This window comes from Chenopodium album, chromosome 15, assembly GCF_948465745.1.
Source record: "Chenopodium album chromosome 15, dcCheAlbu1.1, whole genome shotgun sequence".
Taxonomy (NCBI): Eukaryota; Viridiplantae; Streptophyta; class Magnoliopsida; order Caryophyllales; family Amaranthaceae; genus Chenopodium; species Chenopodium album.
Window position 1 is genome coordinate 7,937,557 of NC_137848.1, and position 26,404 is coordinate 7,963,960.

The window sequence follows — 26,404 nt, forward strand, 5'->3', positions numbered from 1 at the left end:
CAGCCATTATATAACCTCATAGAATTTATTATCCCTTATATTGTCTGAACTTATCAACCCTTATCTTATTTAAACTTATTAATTCTTATACTATATTATACGAAGTATTAACTTATAACCTTCAGGTCAGGAGAACATAACCCAATTATGTGGATAATTTAATGATGCATGGCACACGAAGGAACTTAGTAGCAGTGTCTAAATTGAATGCCTAAATTAAAATAGATTTAGTATAGACGTATAGTTATTTACTTTAATTCCACTTATATTATGAAAAATAAGTTATGATAAGTGTGATAAGTGTTATTCAAGCTCAAATCACAACTAAAATAAATTCTAATAAAGTATTGTAAGTTCATATAAGATAAAATAAGTGTACCGGATGTGTTAAAGTTGTCAAAAGTATGACTCAATCTCTGGATAATAAGGATTGAAAAAGATAAAAGGTTGATTTGTGAAGAAAAAAGTATATTTCAACTTAGGAATTTTTTTGTTTTTTTTTTAATAAAATGAATTTTTTATTTATTTATTCCGATTCATCTTACAAGTCTTTTTCGAAATTAAATCTTTTGATTAGAAATCTTGAACCACGGTTCACAAAAGGATCCCAATTCAAAACTTCTATTTACATTAATCTGAATGCATCCTTGTTTAATACTCCCTCCGTGTTTAAATCAATATGTTGAAAACTGTGTTCTTTAAATTTTAATGTTGTGTTCTTTTATAAATTCATAATATTCTTTATAATTATAAGTAAACATGGGCAACGGGCCGTGCCGTGCCACCGCGGGCCGTGTCGTGCCTAATTTTGGCACACCCCAGCCCACGGCACGGCACGACCCACGTGACTGGCGGGCCGTGCCGTGTCGGGCCGCGGGCCAAACCGTGCCTTTTTTTTAATAATAAATGTAAATAAAAAACGATATATATATATTTTTTAGTACAACTTAATTTTATATAAATAATGTGATTAATTTATGTTTATGTTAATGTTAATATATTTTGTTTTGAACAACTTTATTTTAATTAAGGTTATATAAATTATTTATCTAATTATGTTTAAGTTTAAATAAACAAATAAAAACAATTTTATTAATTTAGCAAAAAACAACAATGCATATAATAAAAAAAATTACGAGTGCGATAATTCGAAAACACAAAAAATTGAAGAATAACTTAGTTTATTATATGCTGGTAGCCGGTACGATAAATCGATAATACAAATAATTAATGATAATTAAAAATCGTACAATATTTGGTGAATAATTTCATTTATTATACGGAATACGAAGTTCGATAATACAAAAATTGTACAATAGTGTATAATGTAAAAATGTAATAATGTAATTATTATTGTTCGTCTTCGTCTTCTTGTGGTTCAAGGTCATCGGCCAATTGAGTTGATTGAGAAGTATGAGAACTAAAAGAAGTCTACGTTCCTTCATCGTCGTCATTTTGTGCATAAGTACGATCTTGAGAACGAGTTTCGGCATCCAACCAATCCTTGAAGCAAACACACATTTCAAGTGTTTCGGGTTTTAGTCTTGTTCTTCTATCGTCTAAAACTCGTCCCGACGCACTAAAAGCTCTTTCGGAGGCAACGAAGGAGACTTGGATAGCAAAAATATCACGAGCCATTGCCGACAAAATTGGATGTTTCATGGTTTGTGATTTCCACCAATCAAGGATGTCGAGGCCAAACTTCTCTTCATCGTCCATGTCTTTCATGAAGTCGTAACTTAGGTACATTTGCAACTCCGAAACATCGCTTTGTATTCTCCTAGTTGATGATGATTCCGTACCTGAAAACTTGGACATCATGTTAGCAGCTTGTGCAAATAAACCTTTGGCCCGTTTACTTACGTTTTTGGATGTTTGAGAAGGGGAAAATCGAGACACAATTCCATATTTAGTTTCATAAACTCTGTATAAAGAGAAAAACTCATTAGTCACCTTATTTTTAAAAGTTTCAACATCATCTTCCAAATTCATGTTACTATAATAAATATCAATTAATAAAAAAGTGCCATCATATTTTTGCCTAGGATCTAAAATAGAAGCAAAAATATAAATCATAGGAATATCAGTGTAATATTTACGCCATTTTTCCTCCATAGATGGAAGATATCCATGATATTCATATTGTGATCGATGTTCGGCAAAAAGTTGTGCAAGTAAACATGCATTGCTAAGAAAAGAATGGGAACAAGGATTATATACAGAAGAAAAACAATGTGTCATACTATATAGTAATTGTAAAAACTGCATATATTTTTCACAATTAGCCCAATCATCTTCTAGTAAAGCACATTGTGGAAATTTCATATTATAAAAAAGTGTTAAATCAACCTTGTACTCGATTGCCCGACTCAACATTTCATAGGTGGAGTTCCACCTAGTTGGACAATCCGGTGCTATTTTTATAGCCTTTCTCCTTTGTTGCCTGCAAAAACTTTCCATTCTTGATATCTCAAGTTAGAGCTATTAATAGACATAATAGCATTCCTTATTTTGTGATAAAATGGATCAATTGCTTGTGTTTCATCCTTCACACACAAGTTAAGGACATGACAAATGCATCTAATATGAAGTGCTTCTCCATCTAATACTAAATCGGTCAATTGGGGTTTAACCAAATTCGTACTATATGTCATAGAAATTGCATTATCGAAAGTCATAGACATGATTTTATCTCTAAGACTATATGCATCAATGGCTTCCATTAAATGATGAGAAATGTTAAGACCGGTATGAGGGTATTCAAGCATTTTGGTAAAGGGGATATAATCGGTCGTTGGACAATCACCCTCAAGCCAAACACTATTTATACCTAAACTAACCTAAGACAAGTCTAGGGCAAGTAGAGGATCGTATCCACACGGAATGGGTATGAGTACACCGAGAGTATGAAACGGTTGCAATCTAGTTCGGTCACAAATTGGAGGTTTGATTAAATAACTACTATATGGAGACAAACACTAGGGGGGAAATGGGAATAGACACCAACCAAACCAATGGATCAAAACAATAGGCAAGCATGTACACAAATTGGATGATAGAGAGGGCACTCAACATTGTCTTCTTTTGAAGTCACCACACTAAGCATTCTTAAACCAAACTCAACTAGCAAGATAGGCCAACCAAGTCTTAATAATAGGAAGTAGACTACTAACTCGGGTTTGTCTTTCGATCGGTTCGAGATAGTACTAAGGCACAAATAATTGGGATTTCTCACCTAATTACCGCAACTAAGACTACTACATCATCCAAACGAGGTACCGTAATCAAGATAGAAATTCGGTCTAATCATACAAGAAAAGGGTCACTTCTCTCGAAACTACAACACTAAGCATTCCTAAACTAAACTCGACTAACAAGATAGGCCAACCAAGTTTTAACGATGGGAAGTAGACTACTAACTCGTGTTTGTCTTTCGATCGGTTTGAGATAGCTTAGTACTAAGGCACAAATAATTGAGATTTCTCTCCTAATTACCGCAACTAAGACTACTACATCATCCAAACGAGGTACCGTAATCAAGAGGAATTTAGCATAATCATACAAGAAATGGCTCACAACTAGACCTCATCTTTCAATGCAAGCATAGAAGTGAATACATGAGCAATAAGTGGCCATCCAATTACACATGCAATTAACCAATTCTTTAACAATCAATCATCAACCCAAAATGAACATGCAAACACAAACATCAATTAACCCATGGCTTGGTTGGGTCTTCACCCAACCCCTAGTTAAGAAACTACTCACTAAACATGGTGAAGAACATTCTAACAACAATATCTAAGTTCAAAATTAATCTAACAAATTGAAGAGAGTAGTAAGAACAAAGTAGATTGAACATGCAACAACAATTAACCAAGATTAAGAGAGAAATCTACAATTCAAGGAATTAAAAACAGAAAATAAAGAGTAAGGGATAGAGGAAAGAGATTACTAATGAAGCTTCAAGGTTGAGAAAATGTTGAAAGGAAGAATACAAACTTCAATTAATCTACTTCAATGATAGAGTTTGAGAGAAACTAAGCTAATTAATAAGAGTTTAGAGAGTTAAGGGCCTAAGAAGACTAAAGGGAAGAAGGTGATCTTCTCCAAGGAAGAAGATGCAGAAAACTGAAGCCAAGGGTCGTATTTATACACCCCAAAATAACATTGTAAAATCCGCCCAAAAAGTCGGGTCTGCATGTAGGAGCGCCCGCTCCTACATAGAGGAGCGCCCGCTCCTCAGGCTGGAACGCCCTCTCCTGTCTCTTGCGCGCCCTCTCCTCCTGCAGCGATTTGAGGCAGTTTGTGGAAGATCAGGGAGGAGCGCCCGCTCCTACTATGGTGCACGCCCTCTCCTAGCTGGGAATAAAGAGAGGCAGATTGTGGCTCTTGGGGTAGGAGCGCCCTCTCCTAAGGGGTTGCACGCCCTCTCCTCTTGTGCTTTGATTCCAATATAGTTCTTCATGTTCATGCTATATGACCAATTTCTCCTTGCATCTACAAACACGAACACACACATAAAAAGGAACGGGGAAGCCAAAAGTTGTAATCATACACAAAAAGGAGTCGGAAAGGGGGGGTAAAGAGGGGAACATGACAACAAAATTGTGCTAAAAATACCATGATAAGTGGACAAATAAAACACTTATCACATTTTAAAATGAATGATGCGTTTTTGTAACAATCAATCATTATCCAACCAATGACAAGTAACACATAAATAGTGAAGTCCGTATCCACTATCCCATGCATCGGCAGTTAAAGAAACTCTACTAGGAAGATTAGCCAATTCATTTACTAATTTCAATTTATACTCTTGATAATTCTTCATGGCAGCAGATCGAACGGTTTTTCGGGAGATTTTTTTGTGTTTGGGTTGTAGTGCTCGGTTAATGTAGTTGTTAAAGGCATCATTTTTGGCGAAAAGAAAAGGTTGTTCGGCATGTACAATCATTCTCCCAAGTTCATCCCTATCTCTCTCATAGCTATAAATGAAGCCTTGTGGATGGAAATGAGAAATTTTGGGTTGGGTTGGATCATTAGATGGTCCACCACATCTTTTTGAATGTCTACTAAGGTGTCCCGTCCCTCCCTTGGTATCGGCCGAGAAAATTTTACTACAAGTCCGACACCGGGCTTTGGTTCCATTTTTACTCAATTGATAATGTGCCCAAACTTCACTCTTTCGGTTGGTTTGAGCAAATTCCTCTTCGGTACACCACTCTAATATGTTAGGATTTTGGGTGTTAGACATTTGGGTGGATTGTTCACTCGACCCGAAGGCTTGTGTTTGGCTACCTTGGTTACTAGGAATAGAAAATTCATGTTGTGATCCGTATAAATGAGGTGAGAAATGGGTTTGTTGAAATCCCGAACTAGGCATAGTCCAAGGAGCCATATCATCCATTTGTTCGTGCCCTCCCGTGGTTTGGGGATGAAAGAAAGGGGTGGAAGAGTTTGGAAAGGGCATGTTAGGGGAGTGAAAGGGCATGTTAGGGGAGGGAAAGGTGTTAGGGGGGGGCATTGAAGTGTTTGGGTTTGGTGATTCCCTACGTTTTGACTTGGCTATTCTAGAGGAGGAGGAAGTGTTCGGGTTTGATGCCATGATATTTAATAATAATAACAACAACAATAATAATACAAATAACAAATTAACAATAACAATTGACAACAATAATAATAACGATAGCAATAAGAATTAGTAAGTAGTTTTTATATAAATTAAGTTTTCAAAAATAATTATAATAATAGTAGATTACTTAGGTCAATGAGATCCAAGGTAGGAGAGGTTAGGAACGACGTTGTCCAGAGCCCAAGTCCCGCCTTAGACAGATTTCACTAACAATCTAAATTATCCACAATAAAAATAGAAAGTAGTTTTTATATAATTAAGTTGTTCCAACTTCCAAGAAAACAATAACAACACCAACACCAACAACAACAACAACAACAACAACAACAATAATAATAATAATAATAATAATAATAATAATAATAATAATAATAACAAATTAAAATAAAGTTGAGTTAGATCTTACAATGACGCTTCAATTGCTTTCCCGAATTTATAATTTCCCGATCCCGAATTTATAATTTCCCGAGTGTAAATATAAGAATTTTTTATTTTATTTTTTATTTTATTTTTTTTTTATAATTTTGGTAGTAGACTAATAAAAGTAAAAATGTAAAATTTATAAGAGAGTAGGAATTTTTTTTTCTTTGCACAAAAGAGAAAGAGAGTAACACTAGTAGAATAAACTAAATGGGAAGCCCCAAATGGCAAGCGGTTATTGAATTCCGCTTCCAAAAACACCCAAAATAAAAAAAAAAAACTGATATAAACAAATGGCAAGCGGTTTTGGGTGAACCGCTTACCAAAATGTAAATGGCAAGCGGTTCAAACCATAAACCGCTTGCCATTTGCTAAAAAACCCTATTTCTCACGCGGCCTCCTCTCTCATCTCCTCACCTCATTTTCTCACGTCCCTCTATCTCCTCCCTCACCTCATTCCCCACGTTTTCTCTCTCCTCTCCTCTCCTCCTCCATTCTCCTCCATCTGATTTCCTCTCTCCATTATCATCTCCTTCTCTCTCCTCTCCTCTCTCCATCTGATCTCGTTCCTTCTCTCCTCTCATCTCAAGCAGCACCAGATTTTCGAGCAAAAAAACTCATAAAAAACCCCAGATTTTTCGAACCCACAATTCCGAGCAAAAACTGAGCACAAATTCGAGCAAAACCGACCAAATTCGAGCGAAAATCCGACCAAATTCGAGCAAAAATCCGACCAAATCCGAGCAATACCAACACCGACACTCATGAGGTTGTGTAATTTCAGATCTAATTTAATTTAGGTAAGAATTTAGAGTTAGTTTCTTTTTTTTTTTTTTTCAAAATTCTGATTTTAATTACTTGTATTATTCCATTGATTTTTCAGGGTATTGGTTTAATTTTTCTAGATTTGTTCAATGTAGTTGATATTAAATAGTTAATTACAGAGTTTATTGGGTTTGGTGGTGGTATTGGTGGGTTTTGTGGGTTTTAATTTCAATTTTTATGTTCTCTTTGCATGAGTAAATTTTTTGAGCTTTTTTCTTTAATTGTTCCAGATACAGGGGGCGTCGATTGTGGTGGCGGTGGTGGGCTGGTGGCGTCGATTGTGGTGGCGTTGGTGGCAGTGCGTGGTGGTTGATTGTGGTGGCTTGTATTACTTTGTATTATTTTTTTTTTTTGGATGAAAATGTAATATTACAACAATTCATTAATGAAAATATTAATTTTTTTTACATATATTTTGATTGTGTGTCAATTTAAGTGAAAAAAACTAAAAAAAAAAAATAATAATTTTTTTTTATTTTTTAAGCCCTAATGGGCAGCGGTTTGGCGCCAAAACCGCTGCCCTTTCTCTTCAAATGGCAAGCGGTTCAGAACTGCTTGCCATTTAAATGGACAATGGCAAGCCCCCCAAGAGGGAGCGGTTCAAAACCGCTTGCCATTGGGGGGTTTGAACCGCTTGCCATTTTGTTTTTTCTACTAGTGTAAGATTGTAGGAATTAGAGAATAAGAAAATTAGAGAATAAGAGAGAAGAGATGAGTTGGTGAATTGTGAAAATTTTGGAGGAAGAAATGAGGTATTTATAGGGATTTTGGGTGGGAAAAATGGCCGTTTTATAGCTGTTGGAAAACAGCTACTTCTAACGGCTAGGCACGGGCCGTGCCGTGCCGGCCCACGTGCCGGGTACCGTGCCGCCCGCCGTGCCCGTGCCATTTTCCGAACTTTGTGTTCACGGCCGTGCCGTGCCGTGCTGGTGGCCGGGCCGTGCCGGACCCACGCCGCCCGCGTGCCGGCACGGCCCGTGCCCACCTTTAATTATAAGTCATGTTCTTTTGCTTAATCTGGTATACTCGGATGCACGAACCACCGATTGAGTTTTAGGAAGGTTAGTTGAATTTATAAAAATAATAGGTAGTGGGGTAAAAGTTAATGAGAGTGGAGAGAGAAGGGCTTTTGTTGAGACTATTAGTTAGTAGCATGTTATTTAAAAATTGAGAGAATATTATTAAAAATTAGAGAGAAGTTCGTATAAAAGAAAACGTGTCATTTATTCCAACACGGCCAGAAAAGGAAATTGTGTCATTTATTTAAACACGGAGGGTTTGAGTGAATATTTGGGAATGCTACATAAGAAATGTTTTATTCAAACAAATATGGACATTCCCTAAATCTGCTTTAAAACTTCCATGTGTTGTGAACCTTCCACAAAAGGGTTTGAGTGAATCCTCATGGGGTATGGGATTGTATTACTCTAAGATACAATCCTAAGTTCATTCTTGATGGCAAACCCATACTACTCCATAAACCAGACATCCCCTAAGTAGAAAAGGTCTGTATGTTGTAATAGGTTTTCGCCCTATTTAGTGAAGAGTTTTTTAATGAAAGTCCCTAGTTTTTAGCCTTGGAAGTTTTACTCATTAAAAATCCCTCGTTTACATTCAAGTTTCTTTAGCTTTTCACTTTTTAGATTCCACAAATTTTAGCTACATGCGAACAACTCTTTAACTATATTTCACCACCTCCAGCAGTATTCAGTCTCAACACTTTATGTCATGAATTTGTTAATTTGGTGAAAAACAAGAGAAAAATTCACACGTCAAAGTAAAGTATAAAAAAGAGAATTACCATTTAAACACAATCTCACTCGGCTTTTTCACATCTTCGTCATTGTCATCCTCTATTCCTCATTTCAAGAGCGGCGAAGGCTTTCAATTCAGAGAGTGGAATCTGCAAGAATCTTTAAAACGGATGTAAGAAATAACAAATCTTGAATGCAAAATTAACAAGAAAAACACACACAAGTTTACACGGTTCATCAATAATGTGTTGGCTACGTCTACGAGTAAAGCGAAAGTAATAGTTTTATTGAACTTGAGGAAAACAGATTACATATTCAGAACAGCTTTGAGACCAATCACATAAAACAGATTACATATTCAGAACAGCTTTGAGACCAATCACATAAAACAGATTGATTGTCTCTTCTAATGTCATCATAAGAAATACACAAAAGACTCTCACATTTATGAATAATCTTTTAACTTATTCGGCTAGGAGTAACCCTAAGGGGTATATAACTATATATAGAACTCTCCAAAAGAGAAACTGATTTGGGCCAAAGCCCAATTAATAACCACACGGACCAAAACCACACGACCGTGTACCTTGACCCACACGACCGTGTGACATGTCTTATAGTAGCGGAACTACACGACCATGTACCATGAACCACATGGCCGTGTATATTGAAGAGTACATAATAACACTGACTACACGATCGTGTATAATGGACTACATGATCGTGTACCTACTCAGTCACCGATTCAAGGCATATTTCACAACAAGTACAATTCAGATGAGCAAGCACCGGGACAAGAAGGGAATTGTCAGCCTTTTGTTTTTACACTTCAGTATGTGTGCAGCAAGAAGATCCAAAACATAATGTAAAGAACTGAAATCAATAAGTAGTTCGTAAATGTAAGAGGGGGGGAGGGGGGCAAATATTATGCTTAAATGTCTAAATTATCCAGACAGAACATATATTTGAGTCAAGTACAAACCTCTGGAATAGTTGACATAGCACATTACATATGTGATGTGGATTATTCAAGCAATCAAGGATAGGAATCGATTGGTGTTCCAGGGAGATATAGTAAAAATGATGGGAATCTTATAATTTATCAAGACTTTTTATCATTCAGAATGAATAGCATCATTTTCAAATGGAGAATGATGGTATTCCACATACTACATCAAAGGCGCAAATTGTCATTCTTACACACAACGTGAAGTCCTCATACCAATTCTTGAAAGAGAGAATAACATCGTACCATGAGCCTTGGGTTTGATTTAGTTGACATAATCCTGGTTGGTGCACCCTTTCACCAACAAAAGAATTCAAACACTGTTGGTCAGTATAGTTAGTAATTACTCGTATAAAGATCATGCAAAGGTTGGCGTGCAAAGGTATGAGGTAGAGATCAAATGCATTAGATATAACATATAAGTCTTTTGATCCTAATATCCATTAATAGGTCTGAGGTCAAATGCAATACTAAACCTTCCCCTTCAAATAAAATTACCGTTACTCATAAGCAAGATAGATACAAAGGAATCATCTATATGCAGTTTACATTACCCCTCATCCTTAAAGCCATGTCTTCACATAAATACATGATAATATCCGAATAAGATTGATAACTGATTTAAATACATGTCAATGCGTTTCAGTCATCTATATCTAATTTTTCCAATATTTCATAGGGCACAGATTGGTCAATTATGATACATTGCTTGTTCTAATATTGCATCTTCAGTATCCAGTACATGATCTGTAAAATTGATACGCATACTGAACCAATAATTTATAATTTCATTCACTACATATTAAAGATGAAAGTCAGTTTTGCAACGTTGGATATTGTCCCACATTAACTAAATAACAAGGGGAGTATTAATTACCTGGACGAGGTCAATGGGCAATCAAGAAGGCCCATGGCCTAGGCTGGTGGCCTTCATTGCACATTAGGAGGGGCGCCTGCCTAACATCTTCTCAGTCCCAGCAAATTAACACCAATGCTGTAAAATGATTGTTATGTTGCTTCCCTCACATACGGTAAATGGGGATCAATTGTTAAATTACAGCATCTTGAACCTCCAGGATGTCAATATTTTCAACAAAGAATGAACAAACTCTGGCAGTTTGTTTCTTACACATACATTTGTTAAATTACATCATCTTGAACAAACTGGCAGTCAAGTAGAATTTACAACTACTAAAGTAAATTTAATTACCTATACTATGTTATTGGGTTGTCTTTCAACACATCAAATTTTTTATCAATCAATGGTCCTGTTTTGTAAGTCAGAGCAGAATACAAAATAATCAAATTAATTGAGGGCCAGACCCGTACAGTAAAGTACAACTTAACTAATATCGGTGGGGTGCGCCAGGCCCGTGCAATAGTGCAACGCATGGGCGACGCTTGAAGATCCCAGCAGCAAGCTACTGTGGTGGATCTTCCCCCTTAAAAAATAAATTTAATATCGTTGTGGGCCATTGGCCCACGTATCAGATATTAAACTGATAAGAACAGATACTACACTTGATCTTAGCCAAAAGGCCGAGAAAGGTATGATTTGATGAGTCTAATCTCGTGCATTATATTTCCTGAAGTTGCAATAGCTTCATCATTTCTTTTTGATGTGGTACATTCCTCCTTATTTAAGAGTTTGGAACTTGGTACTCCTACTATTATTCTGATGTCTGAAGTATTTGGATAAGTAATGCACTAATAATGTAACTAGAGGTGATGAGATCTTGTGGATTTTGTTAAAATATGAAGACATGTTTATCACACATTAATATCATTTTAAGATTCTACAGGACTGCCATAAGACCAGTGTTGCTCTATGGTACAGAATGTTGGGCTTCTAAGAAAGAGCATATTAAAAAGATGGAGGTTACGGAAATGCGCATGTTAAGGTGGATGTGTGGAAACACTTTAAGAGATAGAATCAGAAATGAGGTTATTCGCAAGAAAGTAGGTGTGGCGGGCATTGTAGATAAATTAAGGGAAAATCGTCTGCGTTGGTTTGGACATGTAAGACGGAGACCCGAGGGTGCACCGGTGCGAAGAGTGGGACCATGGAGGGATTAAACGAGGAAGAGGGAGACCAAAGATGACTTGGTTGGAAGGAGTGAGGAAGGATATGAAGTGCATGGATTTACGTGAGGATGAAGTTTTGGATCGTAAGGGATGGAGGAGAAAGATTTATGTTGATGACTACACGGAATAATCAAATTTGGTTCATGTTAGCCGACCCCACTTTTGGGATTAAGGCTTTGATTGATTGATTGATTGATTGATAATATCATTTTAAGGGGTAAGGCAATGTAAGTCTAGAGCAAGTCAAACTTCCATCCTGAACAAATGGAATGAAATTTTGGAAAATTTATCGGAAACAACCTTTTTATATAGAAAATTTTGCGGAAATAAAATTTAACATTTTTTTAAAGATAAAACCTTACTCTATTTTCTGACATTGACCAAAGATTTTACGACATTGACTCTCGCGTTTAACTCACGTGCCTGTATTTTCCTCAATTTTCATTCATCTTCTTCCTATTTCCATCTTCTTCTTCTACCCCATAATCAAAGAGTCAGAGACCTCCAAACAAATTGCAACCACAAAAGATACCATATAATGTAATACTCATTTACAAAATATAAGAAAAAAATACCAGTTATGATGCCAGATTTCGACCCACAATTGCATATCTAACTTCTTATGCCAACTTTTACTCGAATCTTCGGTCAACTCAGGTGCCACGAGTAAAATAAGGAGAACCCAAAGATAATGATAATCCTCCAACCTGACAATTACCGGCAGGAAATTTATTAATGAAACTCTCTTAATTAAACTGCAAATGAGATTCACAGAATTTTTACTACTCTACAAAATCTTGCAACTGAAATGTTCAGTAAAATAGAACATTTCTATAATAATTAATGAAACTGGCACCACAAGTACAGAAGAATTTGCCATTGGACTATTTGAGGCAAAGAAATCGAAACTTTTTATGGACGATGGCATACCAAATTTAGTTCAGGATGGACCAAAACCATAAACGCAATACTTATTACTTAAACACTTAAGGGCATGAAACCATTCAGAACCAAACCATGCTAAGTACCTAAAAGAATCTCTTAGTATCAAGCCCCAAAATTCAGCCCACAAATGGAGAGAGAAAAAAAAAAAAAGAAAGTATATAACTGAGCAACATAAACATTTTAGATTGATACTGGAAGGGCAGACAAGGACAAAAAAATTTGGACCATTTCTCGATTTGTGCGTGTCATCCTTGCGCAGGGGCCATGCTAATCTTCTCTGTATCGTTCCAATTTTATCAGATGTCTCCGAAGAGACAACCCTATTGTAAAGACACAATAATATAAAGAAAGTGTTTTTCAATAAACTAACCGATGTGGGACTGAAATTCCTTAACATACTTTAAAGGCATCAGAAACCTGAATTACTGCAGCTCAATTAGTCAACTGTACGAAAACATATTTAACCAAAAAAAAAAATCTGTATTAAGACATAAGACCTACAACCTGACAGTCATAATGTGAAACACTAGCTAGATCTCATTGCGTCATCAGCTAAAAATTCTACACAAATGCCATGGTTACTTTTTTGTCAAGTTGGCAAATGAGCTTGACATCATCAATAGCAGATATAGCAAGAGTTGAACTTGAACTCTTCGTTAAACCATCAAATTAAGAATGAATTTATCATCATTAGACAATAGTAATTGATTTAATATAGCAAGATAGCAATTGAGCTCTTCACTAAACAATCAAAAACAAAGAAACATTTAGTAAAATGGTATCCTTCCCACATATGACATATCAAATGACTTTGGCAAGTCTAGCATTGAAGGGTTATCATTTGAACTTTTTACTGACAAAGAAATCAGAAAACTATGGCAGATGTCGTTACAAATCCAATTCAAAAATCACAATCACTGCTTATAATTTTTTTTTTAAAAGCATGGAAAAGACCCTAAGCCAAGCAAGGCAAAAAGAACAAACTTTCTGAAAAAAGGACCTAATAAACTTTCCTAGCTAGTTTGACATTGTTAGACTGTTTGTTTTCAGTCATTCAAGCAGTGACATTATTTTTCTATCTTATACTTAATGCAGTAGAAATTTTTATGTCATGGAAATTGTTATGGACTCATTTTTTCATCAGATTGCTTTCATCCCATACTAGTACAAATAAGAAATCACAACAGCCAGACCCATTCCCTCAGTATGCTTCATTTTCCAACAAGTGGCAACCACAAAACATCTGCGATAACGTAATAGTCACTATCAATCAATAATTCAATCAAAGTCTTAATCCCATAAGTGGGATCGGCTACATGAACCAAATTTGATTATTCCGTATAATCATCGACGAAGATCCTCCTCCTCCATCCCTTACATGCAATGCCTCATCCTCATGCAAATCCAAAAACTTTATATCCTTCCTAACTCTTTCCAACCAAGTCATTTTCGGTCTCCCTCTCTCTCGTTTAACCCTTCCATGGTCCCACCCTTCCACTCTTCGTACCAGTGCACCTCGGGTCTCTGTTTTACATGCCCAAACCAACGCAGACGATTTTTCCTTAGTTTGTCTTCAATGCCTGCCACATCTACCTTCTTGCGTATAACCTTGTTTCTGATAACCTAATAGTCACTAAACATAAAATAAAAATAAAAACTCATTGGATCCATTTCTTCACAGCTTGCTTATTCCAAATAAAATAACGACGGAAATTTTCCATCGGAAACACCCTGTTTTCCGTCGAAAACGGGAATTCCGACCGAAATTCCGTCGAAACTGGTTGTTGGAAATTGTTTTGTAGGAAAAACAGCCTTTTCGGACGGAATTTCCGTCGGAAACACTATTCCAACAGAAATTCTGACGAAATTTAGTCCGTCAGAAGAGATTTTCCGGCCCGAAAAAATCTGTTGAAAGTTTCCGATGGACTGTAATCCGCCGGTAAATTTCGATGGAAATTTCGTCGGAAAATTGTTTAAAAAAAAAAAAAAAACCCTGATCCACCACCCCCACCAGCAGCCCCTCTAACCCATACCACCACCCTACACCACCAGCCCCCTAACCCGTACCACCACCCACTACCCATACACCAAAACCTCCACTAAAACCCCTACTCACCAAACCGAACCAGATTGTGGCATTGATGATTTTTAGAAAATGTTCATGAATAGACCATTGGATGAGTAGAGAAACTTATTCATAACTTTGAGAATTTTGGGGTATGGAGAGCATCATTAAAATCTATGCACCTATTTAATGTACATTGTGAAATATTTTGTTGGTGTTCACAATCATGCTAGGAGGTTACCGGGAGGACTTTCATCATCGTTGCATTTACTTATTAATTTTCGTTTTATTGTTTTCTTTTAATTTTTATTTCTGTTGAAAAAAGGAAGTCTTTTTTTTTTTAAAGAGATCCCAAAGGACATTAAATTTCATTAAATAAAGTCCTACGACATCTACAATTGACAATTAATAATAATGAAAACAGATTTTACAAAATCAAATAAGAATTAATCGGGGAAGGGCTAAGAATCCAAATACATAAATATAACACTTCGGCACATTCTCGATTCGTTGTCTCATACAACTTTTTGAGTGGATCCGTCGCCGCTTCATAGTTTTGTGAGGGAGAAAATTCTTGTGTTGAATTCATAACCCGAATCCGAGCCATAATCAATTGAAGCCCCGCACAACTAGAGACCCTATTATGCGCAAATAAAACAGCCTTGTCTTTCGAAGGAGATCGAAAAAATCTTGTCTTTCAAAGGAGATAAACTCTTTCTTTCGAGGGAGACATTATTATAATCTAAAAAACAAAGAAAACGTAAAAGAAATAAAGATTGGGACTTTCCACCGGTAAAATCCGATGGAAGCCCCTTCAAAGTTAACAATGGAGGCTAAAGTTTAGGAGAGTGAACAGAGAAAGGAGGCTAGGGTTTTTGAATTTTTTTATTTCGTTAAGTATTTATTTTGACGTGTTGAAAAAAGGAGGTTAATTATAATACAATTTTTTTTGGAAAAATGTTACAATTAATAAAGAATAAAGAAATTATTTATTTAAAATAAATAAGGACATTAATTATAACAAAAATTTTTGGGAAAATGTTGTAATTAATAAAGATTAGAGAAATGGTTTACTTAAAAAGTTAAAATGATGCACCATTCTTAATTTTGAAAGCGATTGAAATTAGCGGTACCCATGGAGTGAAAATTAGACATGTGAAACATGACAAAATTTTGTTTTAAGAAAAAGTCGAATACATAACCGGTGAATTTTTGGACCGGTTAGAACGGTTCCAAGCTATCAGGAAAAAAAATATTGTTGTTGCTAATAATCCAGAAATCATCACAAAAATCGAAGTTACTAATTTTGCTAGGGTTTCTAGAAGTGTACAAGAACTGTGCTATTGATAAGCTAAACAAATAACTCATATTTGATTGGATTAAATCAAGTTGGGTGTGATGTTTCAAAAAAGTTGCAGAAAAATTCCAACAAAAACGACTGTAAAATTGAAAAAAAAAAAAATATGATCTTATTGAAATTATCTAAAATAAAACTGTAAAACTTTGAAGTTTTAGATTATTAATTATAACACAAATACATTAAAACTTTAAATTTGTGTTATAATTAATAATTTAAAAATTCGAAGTTTTTCATTTTTATTTTAGATAATTTCAATTATAAAATCATTTTTTTTTGTGATACCAAAAGTTTTTTATTTTATGTATTTATTAATAATAAAAAAAAGATAGAATTTTATTTGGATAACACCTAGTTATTTGTAATCTACTTCATTAACAAACTGCTTTGAGATAAAAAGTTCAATTGATAGATTAATCCTGAACAATCAAGTGATAGATTAAACTGTCCAACGTGTTGCTACTCCCTCCGTGCCAGAATACAGATTATATACATGTTCTAAAAACGTTAGAAAACACAATCTAATATAATATACAATCTAATCTAATTCAATACCATATCACTAATAAATAAAGCCGGTCTCGCACTCAGGTCACGAGACATCGACATTTGACATTCCAGCTATAGATATTATTGTGCTTAGATTAGATGCCATGTTAAATTAGATTGGATATATTTGTTTAGCATAAAAAAAAAAGTATACTTAAAATAATTTATAATTCTTTTTTAAAAAAATTTATCTATTTATTGACAATAGAATTTTACGAGTATCTTTTTTTTTTTTTTTTTTTTTTACTGAATAATAGAATTTTACTTATACTCCCTCTGTCCTAGAAAACATTACACAGTCAACATTGCACACATACCAATACACTACTTTGACTTTATTTTTATATTATATGATTGAATAGTAATGAAAATTATTTTTAAATTATATTATGAAACTTTATATTAATACATATCTAACAACATATTTTATAATAAGATATGTTTTTATTATGTTAGTAAAAATTTATGGTCAAAGTTGATGCATGAATAGTAAAAAAAAAAAAAAAAAAGTCCAACATCTCATGTATTCTGGGACGAAGGGAGTAGGAAGACACCACATATTTTAATTAATATGAATGTCCAATTAACAATAGAATTTTAGTCCTATATATACGAATAGCCATGTAATTATAATTATAAATAAGAAAAATTAGAAATACTACTACCTCCGATTTTTATTATTTGCAACTTTGGGGTATTATTTGTGAGATATAAAATATTTCAAAGTTGCAAATAATAAAAATCGGAGGTAGTAATCCCCAACTTTCATGAATTTTGTTTCAATAATCTCAACTTTAGGTTATTCTAGAATAATCCGAACTTTGGGGGCTGTTGGTTTTCTTCAATCCCTAACCGGTCAAGTAAAGTCAATGACCTATTATATCAGGTCACTTGACACGTGTCAAGTCCTGATTGGTCCAAAAAATAAAAAAAATAAAAAAATCAGAAATCAGCCAGCTTCCCCTTCCTACACCGATCCACCTTAACCTCTACCACCACAAGCCAGCATGCCGACCCTCCCTTCGCCGGACCGCTGCGTCACCCCACCTTTTGCATCACCGTTTTCCCCCTCCTCGAAACCCCCTCCCATTCCTCCATACAACCACCGTTTCCCCAAACTCATAGCCACTAAATCCCCAAATCGCAGCCATTTTGCGAAACCCCAAAATCGCAAATTCCAGCCAAAACCCCAATAACCCACCAATGAAAGCGGAGGTTTCAGGGGCGGGTTAAGGTTTTCGGGAGTAAAGGACGGGTTAAAAGGGAGTTTTGCGAGTTGTCGGAGTAAAGGGGTTGCCGGAGTGGTTGGAGGCAATTGAGAGGAGAGAGAAAATGAAAAGGAGTCGTGGCCAGGGACAATTGGCCGTCGGGAGAAGGGGAAAGGGTTGGCGACGGTGGCGAGGGGAGGGGGAAATCGGCGTTGTTGGGCGGCATTGGGTGGCTGGCCGGATGTCATGGCAGGTGACCGACTCATGGTTTTTTTTTTTTTTTTTTTTTTTTTTTTTTTTTTTTTTGCTTTTGAAATTTTTTTAACCAATTAAATTGTGACACGTGTTACTTTAAAAAAAAAAAACCATTCAACCGGTCACCGATTTTTGGGATTGAAGAAAACCAACCCCCAAAGTTCGAATTATTCCAAAATAATTTAATATTAGGATTATTGAAACAACATTCGTAAAAGCTGGGATTATTATTTTTAATTTTTCCTTATAAATATGGCCATGTACCATTAATTTTTTTTTTTTTTTTCTTTATCTACCATTGATTGATTTACCATTAAATTAAAGCTTTTGAATCGGGTATTCTTCATATATGGAGCCTTTTTTTTTTTTTTTTTTAGATTTATGTATTAAAAAACCGTGCATCGCACAAGCTTTTATCTAAATATATAGTATAGCAATATAAATTAAATAAATTCTTCTTCCATATCACTTGTTAATATTATAAGCCCGTCTCCCAAACAAAACCATCCACTGTTCTCCAGATTCCCATAGGTTGCAATTTAGTCGTCTTCGATCACCAGGTTCACTCACGATTCCTCTCAACTTGATTAGGCTTCAAGATGGCTTCAATAATTTGATCCTCATTTCAGGAATGGCAATAGCAATTTAATCAAGAATAACAGTCAAACACTCACCTGCAAAATCAGATCGGTTATGAATTCAGATTAGCCAGCACGAATTATAAATGCTCACCATATTTTGTCCCACATCAGTCATCAACAATAGCAAACTAATAGTGTTAGGGTCAATGGGTGATCAAGCAGGATCATTGACAAAGTGGTTGGCCTCCATTGCACTTCAGGAGATGCACCCATGTCATAATTTGTGGCATCGATGGGCCTTTTACACCTTTTTAAACCACAGCATACTTTCATAGACTATATTAGGTAATAGAATACAAGTTTTGACAGTTAAAGATGTTGGCAAAGAAAAGGAAACAACACACTAACAATGAAACCACAACGCATTTTCCTCAGCTCTATAACACAATTTATGCGGAACACCAAAATTTTGAACTATTTATTGGTGGGGTGTGCCAGGCTCGTGCAGTAGTGCAACGTATGGGCGACGCTTGAAGATCCCAGTAGCAAGCTACTGTGGTGGATCTTCCCCCTTAATAAATAAATTTAATATCGTTGTGGGTCATTGACCCACGTATCAGATATTAAACTGATAAGAACAGATACTACACTTGATCTTAGCCAAAAGGCCGAGAAAGGTATGGTTTGTTTAGTATCATCTCCTGCCTTTTATTTCCTGAAGTTGACCCTCGTCGTTTCTTCTCAATGTGGTATAGCAACAGCCAACAGGTGCCAACATCAGTCCATGTCTTAGGGAGTTTGATCACAGCAACTTCAGGAAATCAGTATTATTATTCTGATGTCTGGAATGGAAAAAGGTTTATCATACATCCAAAATTCTATTCACAGGCAAGGCTATGCAGAACTGGAACTTTATAGACTTCTACATTGAAGTCTTGAGCAATGGAGGAAGATTCATCATAAGTACATTAATAGCATTTTACATATTGTCTCGGCCAGGCTTGTACTAGATTGTTGTTGTTTGGGACTATGAAACGTGAAACAGCATGTAAAGAATGAATCAAGAGCAGGAATTAGTGATATAATATGAGCTTAGTTGTTATGACACCCCTTTTGGACAATAAACTATAGATAGTTTGGGATTTCAGAAATTATAAAACCAGACAAGTCAGCATCAAATTAGAGAGCCATAAATCAATGCAGAGGCACTTAAATACATTTAAACTCCAAAACTGGCAAGTGAATAAATTTTAACTCCACCACACAGTAGTACAGTACCATTACAGACTCAGCTTAGGGATCCCATTACCCAACACAAGCTGAGCTGCAAGTGGAAATGACGACAATGACCCATATAATTAAAAAAATTCACCAGTTTTCCCCATTATAGTTAAAGCACAATCCGATGACAAAAAGACACTAGCAAAAGAGTGCCAGTTTAGGCAGTTTTATCTTTTATGAGGCAAACAAGAGCATTTCGAAATATTATAACAAGAGCAAACAAGGCAGTTGGTATTATTTTATAAATTATAATTTTCATGTGGATTTATTATCATTTTGATGACTATTTTGACGGGACTAACCCTTAGCAGTAAATTCAATACAACTATTGTTCAATGATCAACATATCAGATTGCTGAAAAAAAAAAAAAAGAATAAAAGATCAACATATCAGATGAAAACAGATACTACACTTGATCTTAGACAAAAGGTCAAGAAAGGTATGATTTGCTTAGGTTTAGATACCTCTATTTAATTTTTTTGTTACTTCAGCTTCTTGCATCACCTATTAAGGATCACCAACTCCATAAATTTTCCATTCTTCCCGATTCTACCCAGACATAATTACAACCTGCAATTAGAAAAAAAGAAAAAAGCAGGATTAGAATGCTGCCAGTAAACAAAGTGAGGGAACAGATATAGGATTGTGTTTTACTATGGATAATAATCAAGAATCAATAACCAATCCACCACCACACCAAAAGTAATAATCAAGAATCATCTGCTTCTTATTCTCCATTTCAATCCTCAATCTTTGATTTTTCTCATTATACCCAATTTCTTCATCTCAATGACAAAATTCATAGCAAATACCCTCATTTGAGCACCCAATTCACGCATCATTAAATTCTTTACATTTTCTTTCTCGTCCACCCCACCAACCTCATCATCACCATCTTCAATCCCAACCTCCGATCCTCTTCTCCTCAATCCTCATCCTCCCCTTCCCAGTAACTCTTCCTCTTCTTCAAATCCCTTACACTATGTTTGGATTGAAGGAAATGGAGGGAAAGGAAGGGAACAGAAAAAGAGGGATGAACTATCTTTCATTTGGATAACAAATGAGGAAATAAGGGAATTGAAGGTGGGAAAAGTGGAGGGATTAAATAATAAGAAATAGATCTCTCCAACAATGGAGAGATTTGAAAGGAAAACTCATCTTTCTTTCCTCCCTCCCTTTCTCTTCCCTCCCCTTCACCACCCTCCTCTACTTTTCTTTCCCATTTCTTTGAAGTCCTCAAACCCCCACCTTCATAGTCACCCCTTCTCCAATACCTATTTTCGATATCCCAACCCATCCTATTGAACGCCCCAACCTTTTCCCTCCTTTACATCTCAAGATTCCCAAACTGAAATCCCCCTTCCTCGTCTTCTTTGTCCTCATTGTTCTTTGATTACATTAATTGAAAGAATTTAGGGAAAAAAACCCTAATTTTCAACAACCCAAGCCAGTTTCATACAAAAATCAGAAATCTAAAGAAGGGAAAACACATTACCTTGCTCGAAAATGATAAATTGATCCGTTGAAGATTTGAGTTGCATAATCAAATAGCTTTTGGGAGTAATTGAGCCTTCAACTTTGAGAGAAGAGAAGATTAGTGGAAGCGAGAGAGCATGGCTGCATGGGTCTTTTGTGGGAGATTTGGAGGGAAAAGGGGTTTAATTAGGAGAAAAAAAGATCACATGCCAAACATGCTCCAGTCAACGCCGGGAAGAGAGAGCCAACGTCTGACAAAAAAATTTACAAGGTTGTTTATGACAATTTTGTGTTAGATTTAATCTATACCAAAAATTTCATACTTCAAAATACACAAAAATGGATGCTCAATAATTCTTGTCTTTATGACTATACGCCACAAATGTAAGATAATGCATCAACCAACTGCCTACACTCAGCTCCATGCTAAACTAAATTGACCTCAGTAGGCAAACAATTCCTTATACCATACGAAGTATTTACTTTTGTGATCATCCTGATCAACCTCTACAGCCCTTTTCGTCCACATCAAGGAGTTACTGCTAGACTACTGTTGACTAGCTGTAAAGATCTTTGACATGCTAAAGTACCCTGTTGAAAATGCATCTCTATTTGGTAGGCCAGTGCATATCACTTTTATTTTTTTCAACTAACAAAACCTGCCACATCTTCACGCCACCATCTAGTAGACAAGCTGCTTGTCACAATAACTAAGGTAAGCTGGACTACAGTAGGTGCATTATAGTTTCACCAAGAGAAGAATTCAAGCACTATTGGCCAGCATAATTAGTAGATATCAAGAAAATTATGCAAGGTTTGACATGCAAAGGTATGGTGTAGAAATAATACACGTTAATCTACGATTCTACTGGTAGGTATACAAACGTATAAAGTCTTTTGATTTAAAAATCTACTAAAGTTAGTAATAGACTAATATGTCTAAAGTCAAATCAGAATTAAACATTTCCCGCAAACTAAAATTAGAATCACCCATCAGCAAGACAAAGATACACGAATGAATCACTTATTCAGAACATACAATCATGAAATTCAGCTTTGCAAGGTTGGATCTTGTCCCACATCAATTAACTAACAAGGGTTGTATTAAAGAGATGACTATAAAATAAAATTGATTATGAACAAACAAATTACTTACCTGGACGGGGTCAATGTGCGATCAAGTCGGCCCATGGCCTAGGCTGGTGACCTCCATTGCACATTAGGAGGGGTGCCTGCCTAACATCTTCCCAAGAGGAAGAGTGTACGTCATAATTTGTGATAGCGGGGGCCTGCGTTCGCGCGGCCCCTATACAATTTATAGTTAAACCTTTAGGAAAATAATAATTCAGCTTGTAATTAGAAAAAAAAAAAAAGGCAAACATAAATTATTGGAAGAAGCAAAATTGATGCAGAACAGCATTAGTAGAACAAGCTTCTCAGAGTAGTTAGCAACTTAGCATAAATGTGAATTAAAGGTATATGAATTCTGGTTAAAACTTGAGCCAAAGATTGACGAATTGGGATGCTGGACTCTGTCTCGAATTTTATCTACCAATCACAATCCAGAGCACAATTTAGTTGGCAGTAAACCAGCAAATGTTAGCACGATACCCCATATATAGCTCTAATCAAAATGGAACTCTTGGTGATTACGAATTCTTTCCCACGCAATAATTAATAAGAAATACAGAAGGAAATTTCAACTATAACAGGAATTTATGATTGACAGTAAAACATACCAACCTGGGCGGGGGCTATGGACTTATGTCCTAGGAAGGTAGGCTCCATTGTACTTTTGGAGTTTTGGGAGGGATGCTCATGCCAGCCTAACATCTTCCCAAAGAGGAAGAGTGTACGTCATAATAGTATGGGTCTCCAGGTCTGTGTTCGCACAACCCCTGACCAAATTTATACTCTAACTTTTATAGTCTACTAGGTCAATTTGTGACAGTAAGAGCATGTGTCCTAACAAAATATGGATCAGATGTACAGACAAACCAACTGGAACAAATATGAAACTGTCACATTTGTATGAACCCAAAATTTACAATAGACCAAACGTTAAAATAACTTGGTTACCCAAATCGCTAGTACTGGCGCAACTCTTACCAGTTTAATTCCTTAATCTCTAAAATAAGACTAAAAGCAATAGACTTGAGCTCTCTTAAAATTTATACTTTCCCTCTCAGTCCTGACTTTACCAAATAGTAAACACAATCAAGGAATCAACATTAGCAATTGTAACGTGACTAGATCCCCATTTTTAAAATAGATGCTGAATTTTCATTGAGGCTATTGAGTTTCTCCTAGACTTGTCTAGTGTTTTCGGCATGGAACATAAACATTAGTTGTTATTCTTTTGTTTATTGAAGCAATTTTCATTTTCCACCTGAACCTTAATGCGACCAACTCCACCAACTTAACCATAGAGTCGAATAAATGAACTTGTAGATAACCATAAAGTCGCATACGACGCAAGTCAGGACAGTATAAGCATTCCATAGCTGGGTTTAGAGAAATCAAATTATATTAGTGGCATCATCTTTGTGCCGGAGCCAAGCAGTTCTAATGAAAAATAACTAAGACTTAACTAATCATTGGTGGGGTGCGCCAGGCCCGTGCAGTAGTGCAACGCATGGGCGACGCTTGAAGATCCCAGTAGCAAGCTACTGTGATGGATCTTCCCCCTTAAAAAATAAATTTAATATCGTTGTGGGCCATTGGCCCACGTATCAGATATTAAACTGATAAGAACAGATACTACACTTGATCTTAGCCAAAAGGCCGAGAAAGGTATGAATTGTTTAGTCTAATCTCCTGCCTTTTATTTCCTGAAGTTGTCGTACCCTCGTCGCTTCTTTTCGATGTGGTACATCCCTCCTTAATTAAGAGTTTGGAACTTGGTACTCCTACTATTATTCTGATGTCTGAAGTGTTTGGATAAGTAATTCATTAACAATATAGCTAGAGGTGATAAGATATAGTGGATTTGGTGAAAATAAAGACAGGTTTATCACACATTAATATCATTTTAAGGGTCAGGCTACATAAGTCTAGAGCATGTCAAACTTCCATCTTGATCAACTGGAATAAAATTTTGGGAAATTTATCATAAACAACCTTTTTATATAAGTTGAACATTTTGCGAGAAATAAAATTTAACAACTTTCTTTCTTTTTTTTTTTTTTAAGATGAAAACTTACTCCATTTTCTGGCGTTGACCAAACATTTTAGGACTCACGTGCCTGTATTTCCCTCAATTTTCATTCATCTTCTTCCCATTTGACCATTTCCATCTTCATCTTCTTCCCCATAATCAAAGACCTCCAAACAAATTGCAACCACAAAAGATCTCATATAATGTAATATTCATTTACAAAATATAAGAAAAAATACCAGGTATTTATGATGCCAGATTTCGATCCACTATTGCATATCTTACTTCTTATTCCAACTTGTATTCGAGTCTTGAGTCAACTCAGGTGCCACAAGTAAAATAAGGTGAACCTGAAGATTATGGTAATTCTCCGACCTGACAAATTACCTGCAAAAAATTAACTAATGCAAATTCAAACTGCACATGAGATTCACAGAGTTTTCACTAGTCTACAAAATTCTGCAACTGAAACTGAAAAGTTCAGTAAAATAGACCATTTCTATAATAATTAATGAAATTGGCACTACAAGTATAGAGGAATTGGCCATTTGACTATTTGAGGCAAAGAAGTTGAATTTTTTTATGGACGATGACATACCAAATTTAGTTTAGGATGGACTAAAATCATAAACACATTGCTTAAACACTTCAGAGCATGAAACCGTTCAGAACCAAACCATGCTAAGTGCCCCAGAATTCAGCCCACAAATGGAGAGGGGAAGAAAAAAAGAGGAACATACATTTAAGATTGATACAGGAAGAGCAGAAAAGGACAAAAAAATTTGGACCATTTCTCGATTTGTGCGTGTCATCCTTGCGCAGGGGCCATGCTAATCTTCTCTGTATCGTTCCAATTTTATCAGATGTCTCCGAAGAGACGACCCTACTGTGAAGACACAATAATATAAAGAAAGCGTTTATATATAAATTAACCGATGTGGGACTAAAATTCCTTAACATATTTCAAAGGTATTCTGAAACCTGAATTTCTGCAACTCAATCAGTCATAAGACCTACAACCTGACGATCATAATGCCAAATAGATTTCAGACATGCATGGTACAAACACCAGACAGATCTCATTGAGTCATCAGCTGAAATTTCTACACAAATGCCATGGTTACTTTTTTGTCAAGTTGGTAGATGAGTTTCACATCATCAGTAACAGATATAGCAAGAGTTGAACTTGAAGTCTTGAACTCTTCGTTAAACCATCAAATTAAGAATGAGTTTATCATCTGATCATCATTAGACAATAGTAACTGATATGGCAAGATAGCAATTGAACTCTTCACCAAACAATCAAAATTAAAGAAATATTTAATGAAACGGTCTCCTTCCCACATATCAAATGACTTCGGCATTTCTAGCATTGAAGGGTTCGTCATTTGAACTTTTTACAGTCAAAGAATCAGAAAATTATGGCAGATGTTATAAATCCAGTTCAAAATGAATCAAAATCACAGTAACTGCTTATAAATTTTCTTAAAGCATGAAAAAGAACCTTTGCCAAGCAAGGCAAAGAGAATAAACTTTCTGAAAAAAAGACCCTAAAATAATTTCCTAGGTAATTTGACATTGTTAGCTTTCAGTCATTCAAGCAGTGACATTATTATCTTTCTATCTTATACTTGATGCAGTAGAAATTTTTTTGTCATGGAAATTGTTATGGACTCATTTCTTCATCAAAACTGCGGTCATGAGTGTCATCACAAACTAGTACAAGTAAGAAATCACAATCATCGAACCCGTTCACTCAGTAAGCTTCCAGCTATCCAAATCAAACATTTTCCAACAAGTGGCA

At 35.6% G+C, this 26,404-nt stretch overlaps 1 long non-coding RNA gene and 6 other non-coding genes across 11 annotated transcripts; 1 reads left to right on the forward strand and 6 right to left on the reverse strand.

The window, feature by feature from the left end:
• Window positions 1-10,995: 10,995 nt before the first annotated feature.
• LOC145583560 (U2 spliceosomal RNA) lies at window positions 10,996-11,192 on the reverse strand. Its single transcript, XR_014100198.1, has one exon. It is a non-coding gene; the product is annotated as a U2 spliceosomal RNA (small nuclear RNA).
• Window positions 11,193-12,883: 1,691 nt separating this feature from the next.
• LOC145583682 (U6 spliceosomal RNA) lies at window positions 12,884-12,986 on the reverse strand. The gene has a single exon (XR_014100281.1). It is a non-coding gene; the product is annotated as a U6 spliceosomal RNA (small nuclear RNA).
• Window positions 12,987-18,440: 5,454 nt separating this feature from the next.
• On the reverse strand, window positions 18,441-25,527 carry LOC145582853 (uncharacterized). 5 transcript variants are annotated; one of them, XR_014099960.1, is made up of 6 exons: window positions 25,199-25,527; window positions 24,647-24,987; window positions 22,600-22,749; window positions 21,463-21,694; window positions 20,432-20,537; window positions 18,441-18,778 (listed from the first exon to the last, which is right to left on the reverse strand). It is a non-coding gene; the product is annotated as an uncharacterized LOC145582853 (long non-coding RNA). The 5 variants fall into 5 exon arrangements; XR_014099964.1 differs by having other exon boundaries at window positions 18,497-18,778; window positions 22,600-24,975; window positions 25,199-25,524; XR_014099959.1 differs by having other exon boundaries at window positions 18,497-18,778; window positions 22,600-24,987; window positions 25,199-25,524.
• Window positions 19,170-19,366, reverse strand: LOC145583572 (U2 spliceosomal RNA). The gene has a single exon (XR_014100207.1). It is a non-coding gene; the product is annotated as a U2 spliceosomal RNA (small nuclear RNA).
• On the forward strand, window positions 22,592-22,753 carry LOC145583500 (U1 spliceosomal RNA). Its single transcript, XR_014100144.1, has one exon. It is a non-coding gene; the product is annotated as a U1 spliceosomal RNA (small nuclear RNA).
• LOC145583536 (U2 spliceosomal RNA) lies at window positions 24,044-24,240 on the reverse strand. The gene has a single exon (XR_014100176.1). It is a non-coding gene; the product is annotated as a U2 spliceosomal RNA (small nuclear RNA).
• Window positions 25,377-25,479, reverse strand: LOC145583683 (U6 spliceosomal RNA). Its single transcript, XR_014100282.1, has one exon. It is a non-coding gene; the product is annotated as a U6 spliceosomal RNA (small nuclear RNA).
• Window positions 25,528-26,404: the final 877 nt, after the last annotated feature.